Here is a 10,139-nt window from a genome sequence, read left to right as displayed (position 1 = left end):
ACAATAATATTTGTGATACCAAATAAGTATCATTAGATTCTTTATTAATTATATTTTTATAGTATATCTATTTAATATTATAAATTTTTATAATTCTCTCTGTAATTTTAATAAAAAATTAAGATATTTCAACTCTCGAAACAAGTTTGAATGACTTGTAATTCAGAATCGAGAGTATTTTTCAGTCCACCCATACTAAAGTACTGAAACCTCCAACAACGTTCCCCTTCCCCATTCACCACCTGCCTTTTCTTTCCTCCTTGCGTCCGCCCTGCGAGCGCGCACCCGGTCTCGTGGCGCTACTGGTGACCGCCGGCGCCGCCCTACGCCTTGTGCTCGGCAGCTCATCCGAGCTTGTTGTGGCAGTGAACCCGTCTCCCACGCGGCACCAAAAACCCTACCACCAACTCTAAACCCTCCCGCCTCCCTCTCCCCCCACTTCCCCACACTCCGTCGCCGGCTAGCGGGTTCCGGCTAATCGTGCCGCCGCCGTGGCAAGGTTCAGGGGGCGGGAGTCGGCGTCGTCTTCGGAGATGCCGTCCTTCTCTGCCGGCGCCTCACCGCAGAAGCAGCAGCAATTCGCGAGGTGCCAACTCTTATCTCGTCGACGCTGACATGCTGTTCTCTTCCGATTGTTTCATTCGTTGGCCTCGGGATTGAGCCTTTTGTGTTGGTTGGCTTGCTGCAGATGGAGACAGCTGATTCGGCAACAGCGGAAGTCGCTCCCCATTGCGTCAGGTTTGCCTGCAGAGCTTTTAGATGTCTTTTCTCTGTGATACTTTTTGGGGTGTTAGCTCAGGGAACTGAAATTTGTTGTTGGTTTAGTGGAGAAAAGGCTAGTTGAGGAGGTGAGGAAGAACGACACACTGATCATTGTTGGCGAGACCTGGGAGTGGCAAAACTACTCGTAAGTCCGTTTCTGTGTTCCCCCTTTTCACAATTGTTGCTTGGATGAAGTAATTGATAGAATCATGCCCCTTCCTGAAACTTTTGGTTGTTAGTGTGAATAGGCTCTGAACTGATTCAGATGGATCTGTTTTGGCCTTTTGTGCAATAAATTAGTGAAAATGGTGCAGTGGATTGTTTGTGTTTGTGGGTTTGGAAACATTTGTATTCAGTCACATTACAGTATTGAATGAAAGGGCTATTGTAGAAGTGAAATGGACTCTTCCTGCTATAATCTCATTGTAATGTCGTTCCAAGTGGGAATGTGGTATTGCTTGCTTAGGTAAAGTTATTCTTAGGTTTTGTACAGATTGTTTGACAAAAACATGTTACAAAATCGGTTTGTTTACATATTCATCTGTAATTGCAGAAACATACATTACTAGTATTATAATTTTTTCTCCAATCTTTTTTTATTATTTTGATTTTTTGAAGAAGCAATATTTTCTTTAATTTGGTCATGCAGAGCTTCCACAATTTTTGTACGATGGTGGGTTTTGTCAGGATGGTAAAGTCATTGGCATCACTCAGCCTCGGAGGGTTGCAGCTGTCACAGTAGCAAAGCGTGTAGCGGAGGAATGCAACGACCAGCTCGGCAAAAAGGTTGGATACTCCATCAGATTTGATGATTCCACATCCAATGCAACAAGGATTAAATACATGACTGATGGTTTGCTTCTGAGGTAATGATGCGTTACTGCTTTGTTGCTTGTTTGATAACCATTTTTTATGTTGGGATGTACGTTAGTCTTTTGATCCAATAATCCTCTTTGATGTGGTGATTGCTTTTGTAGTGAGCAATTTGAGAACCAAAAGGTTTAGGTTTCTTGTCTCAACTGTTAAACCCACCATCCCATCCCAATAATTTAAGTTCCAACAATGATGGGTATGTTTTTGGAAGGTGTACACATGATATGCCCTGCAGCCTTCAGGTCTCCCTTTTAATATGTACAATCCCATATATAGTTGTTTTATGGAAGTAGGAACTGAAGAATAGAATGCATTGATACATAATTCCATTTTTCTCTCTCATAATGTTCCTTTTATTTTGTACTTTCAAGCAACTCTTATATGTTAGCGTTTTGCCATGGTAGCTGTCCATACACCTGCATTGCAATGTTTAGCACAATGTGGGTCTTTTTTATGAGTTTGTTCAAACCTTCTAAAGTGAATTTTCCATTTTTTTTCTTCGAACACGCAGGAGAGCTGCGTATCATTATATTAAGGAATTTTCCATTCAATTATACCATATCATTTTACATACTGATATATCTGTGGCAATAGTCTGGCATGGTAAATCTACAATTATTTTTTTCTGTTTGATGCATGAAGTTCCTTTTTCTAATTGAATGATTACTTTGAATTTTCAGGGAAGCACTTTTGGATCCACTCTTAGTCTAAGTACAGTGTTATAGTTGTTGATGAGGCTCATGAAAGAACTGTTCATACTGATGTCTTGTTGGGTTTGTTGAAAAAAGTGCAACATTCCCGAGCTAACGCCAATAAAAATGGGAAGACTTTGCCTGATGTACAGGGCCATTCTCAAAATTTAACTCTTAAGGAATGCCAGGGAATAAGATGTGCTCCTCTAAAGCTGATAATTATGTCTGCTAGTTTGGATGCTAAGTGTTTTTCTGATTATTTTGGTTGTGCTAAAGCTGTACATATTCAAGGTCTGCAATATCCGGTCGACATACTATATACTTATCAGCCTGAGTCGGATTATATGGATGCCACACTAGTTACCATCTTTCAGGTGAGCACCATCCTTTGCTCCATGCAATAGTTGGCTTACAAACAAAGAAAGAAAATAAAAGTCTCAATAAATGGGACTTCAGAAAGAAATTAAAAAAATGCTTCAGAAAACATGATGAGTGAATATATAGAATCATAATGATGACTGATTTCTTGCATAACCTACTATCCAACTGTGACTCAATTCATCCTTCCTTTTCTGTATATGAACTTCACTTTTAAATGTTTGATTTGATAGATCCATTTGGAGGAAGGGCCTGGAGACATTCTCGCATTTCTAACTGGCCAAGAGGAGATTGAATCACTGGAGAGACTTATTCATGAGCGTGCTCGTTTATTTCCACCAGAAAGTAGTAAGATATGGGTTACACCTGTCTATTCATCTCTCCCATCAGAACAGCAAATGAATGCTTTCAAGCCAGCACCAGCTGGAACCCGCAAGGTAAACATCAATTGGGTACTGATGGGACTAAATTCGTCATGTTTTAATAAGATCCTTCTTAAAATAATTGCATACCTCCATTTCAGCCTTCTCAAGTATTCTCTAAATACAAGTCATCCTAGAACTAATTTACACTTCTTACCCTTTGCTTCCCTCCTTTCCCCTGCTTAATAAATGTCACTACCCCTCACAAATGAATAAGCCATCTTCCCGATGCAGTATAAATGAAGGTCACCAAGGTTGTTTGATCCTCTTCCTTAAATCTTTATTCACAAGTCTAAATGGCCAATATATGAAATCAGAGGGAGCATCATTTATTACTCAATCATTTTTTTATGAAGGAATCATGTAGCATAATTTATTGTGTACATGCTTTTAGTGTGGTTTGTTTCCCTGGTTGGTGAAACCTTCTTGTTACTTGGAGATTAAGGTCAATTATTTCATCTTAATCAGTTGTCATCTATATCTGTGAAAAAAATGATGCCCCTTTATAATGAAACGGATTATTAGTAATGTCCATATGTTGATAGTCTGTCTGAAATCCTTTGCAGGCTTTAAACAAAGCTCTGCACGTGTTTCTCATAATTCCAAAAATGTCTGCAGGTTCCTTTAGTGCTAATGTGATACTACTAAACTAGCTACGTAACCTTTTGTTAAATAATGCCATTTTTTTCTCAAACACGCAGGAGAACTGCTTACTTGTATTAAAAAAAGAAGAGGAAGGGGTAGGAAAACCCCGAGTACAGGATTGATCTTGCTGTTATAAAGTGAAATACAGAATTCATCTTGCTATTGTTGGTCCTCTGGGTAAACATTGTTGTAATCAGGATCAACTAAAAGGAAAACTGTGTTAACTGTCATTTGAACATTTTGCTTGCCCTAATAAATGTGAAAAGAGCACACTTTAAGGTCACTATGAACCAAAGTGTTAGAATGGCAATATCCTAGCCATTATTAGTCCTCTTATCTCAACCATTATAAGCTAGATTAGAGGACATTAGAACATTTTAATTCTTTTCCTTACATGTACACTCACCGTTGTATAAGAACAGCCATATAGCAATGGGAAAATTATTAGCTTTCACAAAGGCCATAATATAATGTTAGGTGCAGATGAAAACTTTTACCTTTGTTTTAGGCTACTGTTCATGGATATTGGTGTTTGTGACTAGAATTATACTTTTATTAAAAACAGCCCTTCTGTTTTCGTGTTCTGTTGTTCTTCCCATGCAGATTCAATCTTCTCCAAGGTTCATTTTGTAATTTGTTTTCCTATGTAACCATTTTCAGTGTTGCACTTAATCTTGAAAGCCCCGCACCAGTCTGTTAAGCAAACTTGACGTTTTGCTGATTTGCCTCTGCTAGGTAGTTCTAGCTACAAATATTGCTGAGACTTCAGTAACAATACCTGGCATCAAATATGTTATATATCCTGGGATGGTAAAAGCTCGTGCTTACAATCCTGTGATTGGAATGGAGTCACTAATCATCATCCCAGTCTCTAAAGCGCAGGTTCTTCAAAGGAGGTATGTGTATCTTGCTTTTTTATTTTTCATGCCTAAATATGAGGTCACAAAGTCTATTAAGGAGCAGTTGTCAGCATGCTAGCATGGTAGTTGTAGAATGAATCTCCATGTGATGACTCAGTGTTCTGTATCTTATTTCTTATATCTGTTGCATTGCTAATAAGTCATATCGGTACTTTGCAGATATTCAACCAAATAAATCAACACTTGTTCCTTTTTAATTGCATGCCTTTCTAACATCCTCATTCTACCCTCAGTGGTTGTGCTGGACGCGAGGGACCAGGGAAGTGCTTCCGATTGTTCCAAGAAAGTGAGTTTGATAAACTGGTGGATTCTACTGTGCCTGAGATCAAGCGGTGTAACCTCTCAAATGTTGTTCTGCAATTCAAGGCTCTTAGAATTGATGACATCATAGGTTTCAATTTTATGGAGAAACCATCAAGGTACTTTTTTTTAAGTCTGCTTCTATGTAAAAGAAAATGCTCAGAATCATTTTTATTCTGTGTGCTTTTGTGCCTGAATTTTATACTGGAATATTACTGTCTCCAGGGAAATTCAATATCATTGATGAGAGAATGCAATTTATGTTATTGTATTTGATGTATTTTATTGCTTGACACATGTACCTCAGCTATAACTTTATAGGTAAAGAGAACCCCTTACATAGACTTCTTTATGAACCTTATGATCTGCACTCCTGCAGTGGTAACACCTAATAGAAACAAACAAGTTGAAGTTTTTACCTAGAGGCTTCTCAGTAATTATAAGTTCAATAGCTTGTTGCTTTATATCAGTGCTGAGTTTTTGCTTATTGGTGTCCAACCTACTACAGGACTGCTATTTTGAAATCACTGGAGCAGTTAATCTTACTAGGGGCTCTGACTGATGATTATAAGCTCTCAGATCCAGTTGGTCATCAGATGGCTAGGCTGCCTTTGGATCCAATGTACTCCAAGGCATTAATAGTATCAAGCAAATTCAAGTGCTTGGAAGAAATGCTCATTGTTGTATCTATGCTTTCAGTGGAATCAATTTTCTTCTCCGTGCGTGAGAAGTTAGAAGAGGTATCCATTTGAATTACAGGCAGTTTGTAAAATGTATGTCACAATTGGTTTCTTATCTGATATTGTGGAGTTATTCCCTCTGGTTCACTTCTTTTAGGGGGGGGGGGGGGGGGGGGGGGGGGGGGGTTTGCTTTGCAAACAAGTGTTGTTTTGTAGTTTCGGGGCACACTTTTCGTCAAATTCTCCTGTTACTAGCTTGTTGGTACTGGGAATTGGGAGATAAGTGCCAGTAGGCAAACTATATGAGAAAATGTACTCCATTCAGAAATATATATCATATATAGCATTCTAGAATTTGAGTGGTCAAACTTAACTTTGACCACTAAAGTACCTTTAGACCTAAATCATGATTACCATTTTCTTAATGATAAATAAGCATATGCTCCAATCTGTTTTTGCTCACATTTCCTTTGTGCTACCCTTTCCTTGTTGGACACAACATAAAGAAACTCGATGTGTTTTGTGATGAGTAAGACATCAGTGTGTGACTCGCTTCTATTAGTGCAATAATTGACCCATTTACTTTATTGTTCTATAGGCAAGAGCTGCCAGGAAGGGTTTCGAAAGCTCCGAAGGAGACCATATCACATTGGTGAATGTCTATCGAGCATCTGCAGAATGCTTGGAGAAGAGCAGAAATGCAAATGCCAAAGAAAAAACAATGGAAAAGGCTTTGAACAGGTGGTGCAGGGAAAACTTTATCAACTACCGCTCTCTAAGACATGCTCGCGATGTTCACAGGTTAGTTTGTAGTTTCTGCTCCATCTGTTTCACAGTACTTGTACAGAAACACTATTGTAGGTGGGAGTTAAAATGTCGTAATAAGTAGTTAAGCACACCCGCCAATGTCCTAATGAAGTAGGCAAAGCATTGGGAAAGAGGGGTAAAGATAAGCATTGTCTTTTTTTGTGTGTACATACACCCCATTTTCAAAACACAACTCTAAAATTTCAAATTAGTGAAAAAATATATTCTTTAGGTCGTGGACACTGTTGACGCAGAGTTTTGGTGGAAAAACTTGACCATATGTGAGCTACACAAAAAGACAAATTACTTATAATTTTTGTTGACAAAAAAATGATAAACTTGATCATATGTGAGCTACACAAAAATACAGAAGGCATATGATCAATTTTGCCATGAAATTTTGTGTCAACATTAATTATATATGATCTACATATATGCATTTTCTTTCCATAAATTTAGAAATGCACAAAGTGCATTTTTGCTTTAAGTTTTCAGATGTGGTGTAGGTGAGCCTATGCTCAACCTGGCTGCACACATGAAACATTGAATTGCAAAACAAGGGGACGGTAGTTTGGTTTTATTATGGTTGGAGGGATTGAGATATGAAAATCAGATTGAATATCATTTATGTAAAAAAATGGAATGGAAGACTGTATGTTTTAGACTTTTAGGACTGTTTTAGATTTTTATGATTGTAAAAAATGAAAATCAGACTGTACGGTTTTTTTTTAGACCAAAGGCCTTGGCCCTGCTTATATTGAAAGCAAACGGTACTGCTGGGAACACCAGCTTACAAGACAAGTTCAAGATCCTACATTGAAAAGAGAAGACACCTCTCAACCTCCCAGAAAACTGCCAGAAACAAAATAGCTAAAAAACATAACAGCCCACAGATGTCTAAGCCACCAACGGTAGACTGTACGGTTTTTCAATACCATTTATGCTGCAATTTGACATAGCATTTTTTGTTCTTTGCAGTCAAATTCAGGGCCATGCCCAACAAATGGGGCTGAACCTGTCATCATGTGGAGACGACATGGTTCTGTTTCGGAGATGCCTTACCTCTGCTTTCTTCCTGAATGCAGCGATGCGACAGCCAGATGGATCATACAGGTTGTTTGGCAGAGCGTGCAGATCCACCCTTCATCCGTGCTTTTCAGGACCAAGCCCGACTGTGTCATCTTCAACGAGCTAGTTCGGACGACACAGAACTATGTCAAGAACCTGACCCGTATTGACCCCTTGTGGCTGGCTGAGCTCGCCCCGCAGTACTACACTACCGAGGAGTAATGATCAGTGGACTTTATGGTAATGATGAATTATTTATATTTATGCAATTCGTTATTATATTAAAGCATGGTACTACTGCCGAGCAATCATCCTTACAAATGCACTCTGAGGGCAGTTAAATTTTGAACTTCAAGTTTATATATCCTAACAAATGCACACCCTTGGATATCACCGAAAGACTTACCTGCGATTGCTTGCCAGTGTTCGCTCACCATTGCCTAATTTTGATGGAATAGTTTGTAGAACTCGTTATTTGTTTTGAGTGTTCGTTCACCTTTACGTAGTTTTCCCGAATTTTGTTATTGACATGCACCGAGATATTTAATGCCCTCCCACTCCATCTCAACTAAATGTAGAGCCGGAGAATCATGTAGTCATGTACCGAGAAAAAGAAATAGTATCTTTAAGAAAGCATGAGAAACTAAGTAATGGCGCCAGTTTTAGAATAATTCATGGCTTTGACTTTACTATTCGATGTTGAACCGTTCACCTACTCTGTGAATATTTATACAAATGGCTAGGAATAAGTTACATGTTTAGCATACTTTTGATGTGCTTAAAGTACTTGCGACGGTAAATCTATTGATACTATGGCTCTAGGTTTGTATCACAGTCTAAAATTTAGCCAATCTCACAAAAAAAATCGTTAGTTCATTAGACCATACAAATAAGCTAAAGTGATCTAAAGTTTAGCTCTTAATTTTAACCAAATAAACTTTAGACCATGAGATCCAAGCATTAGCCTTTGTCGCTTTGATTAACTGAATATTTAAGTAAATATTGTTAGGCAAGAGATTAAATTGCTGAAGTCAAATATCTGTTCTAAAATATAAAGGAATGCAGGTAGACAAAAGGTAGCGTTGTGAAATGTCGTATGTGTTTTAATTTTTTTCAACCACTGTAATTAACTGTACTAATGTGGACCAATCTATTCTATAACTGTTCTCGACTTGCGGAAGCTATGCTGTTCCAAAGTCCATTTACGTGCGTCAGGTTCTTGACTCCACATGCCGATCGTACCTGTGATTTGTTGTCCGGTCACAGTCTTGACGGGTTCTAAAACGCCGTTAATAAGCGCACTAGAGGATCAACGAAGAATTGTCACCTCTGACCTCTCCATCTACTGTGATGGACATTTTTGTGGCCTACTGTATTTAATTCTGTCGTTGCACATTCAGAGACTGAGATGTTCATGTCGTCGCGTCGTTCTGTGTCTTCATCAGCCTTAACCTACTACACTTAATTTCCCCAAACTTTATTTATGCCGTTCTAGAAAAGCTTCATCGTATGCCATATATATGCCCATATGTAATTTACACTGTTGCTGACGCACTGAGATATATCCCATCAGCGTTTGACCGCCCTAGCTTGTGTGTGTTATGCCACCTTGTCGTCATCGTCAACGCCAACACAACAAAACGTAGGGCAATGTCCGATTAGTCACTGAGAAAAAAGAGCACGCATCTAGGTCAAGAATTTTACAAAAAAATCATATAGAAATTTTATAAGAACCGGTTTTACTAATTTTGACATGAAAAATTCCACTGCTATTTTCGCCATTTGGTTACGACTTATTGACGTGCAGTGTTGCTACTTTTAAGCCGTTGTAAATGTAGGCCCTGTTCGACTGGTTGGAAAAAGCAGCTGATATTGATACTGATTTATTGCGAGAGAAAAACACCGTTATTTCACTGAAATGGTACGCAAGCGAACAGGGCCGTAGCTTTGAACGGCCCAGTGACAAGAGGTTTTCAGCTGACGGAAAAGTGAGCAAACGGTTTTATATAAAAAGAAAAAGATAGTAGAAACATGACACAGCTTTGAGCTGAAAGGATATATACGCCTACACCGCTACACGTGACTAGGAAAATGAATGGTGGAACACGAGGCAGTTTCTCTTTTGCGGTTGGGTTTTATAACATAAGTGTCGTGCGTGCTGTACAGGGAGTAGGCATTAGCACATGGGTGTTGGTTAATGGCGAGAGCCCGGACGTACCGACATGATCCCTGTTCGCTGGTCTACGATTTTCTCATAATAAATTAGTAAACAGTATTTTTAGTCATAACTTTTCAGCAAAACAAACAGGACCGATAATGCACGGGTGTGGGGCACCGCAGACCGCACGCACCGTGGGCGGTTGAGAGAAGCGTTTTTTTTTTAAAGCAAAGCGATCGAGAGGAGTATGCCGGGCTTATATTGATAGAGAAGGAGCCAAATACAATAAAAAAAAGAAAAGAAACCCTCAAACACTCACGAGGTGATAACGGACCATCACCAAAATAAAACACCACCAATGAAACCACTAAAGCAGCGACCCAGACGTCACCCTGAATGCCACGAGAAACAAGCTTCCTAGCGGGCTTAAAGGT

The 10,139-nt window shown here is 39.0% G+C and overlaps 1 pseudogene; it reads left to right on the top strand.

Moving 5' to 3' along the window:
• Positions 1-252: 252 nt before the first annotated feature.
• On the top strand, positions 253-7,937 carry LOC136459767 (pre-mRNA-splicing factor ATP-dependent RNA helicase DEAH10-like; annotated as a pseudogene).
• Positions 7,938-10,139: the final 2,202 nt, after the last annotated feature.

The sequence above is a fragment of the Miscanthus floridulus genome, chromosome 6 (genome assembly GCF_019320115.1).
Source record: "Miscanthus floridulus cultivar M001 chromosome 6, ASM1932011v1, whole genome shotgun sequence".
NCBI lineage: Eukaryota > Viridiplantae > Streptophyta > Magnoliopsida > Poales > Poaceae > Miscanthus > Miscanthus floridulus.
The sequence above is the reverse complement of the archived record's forward strand: the minus strand, read 5'-3'. Positions and strand labels throughout refer to the sequence as shown.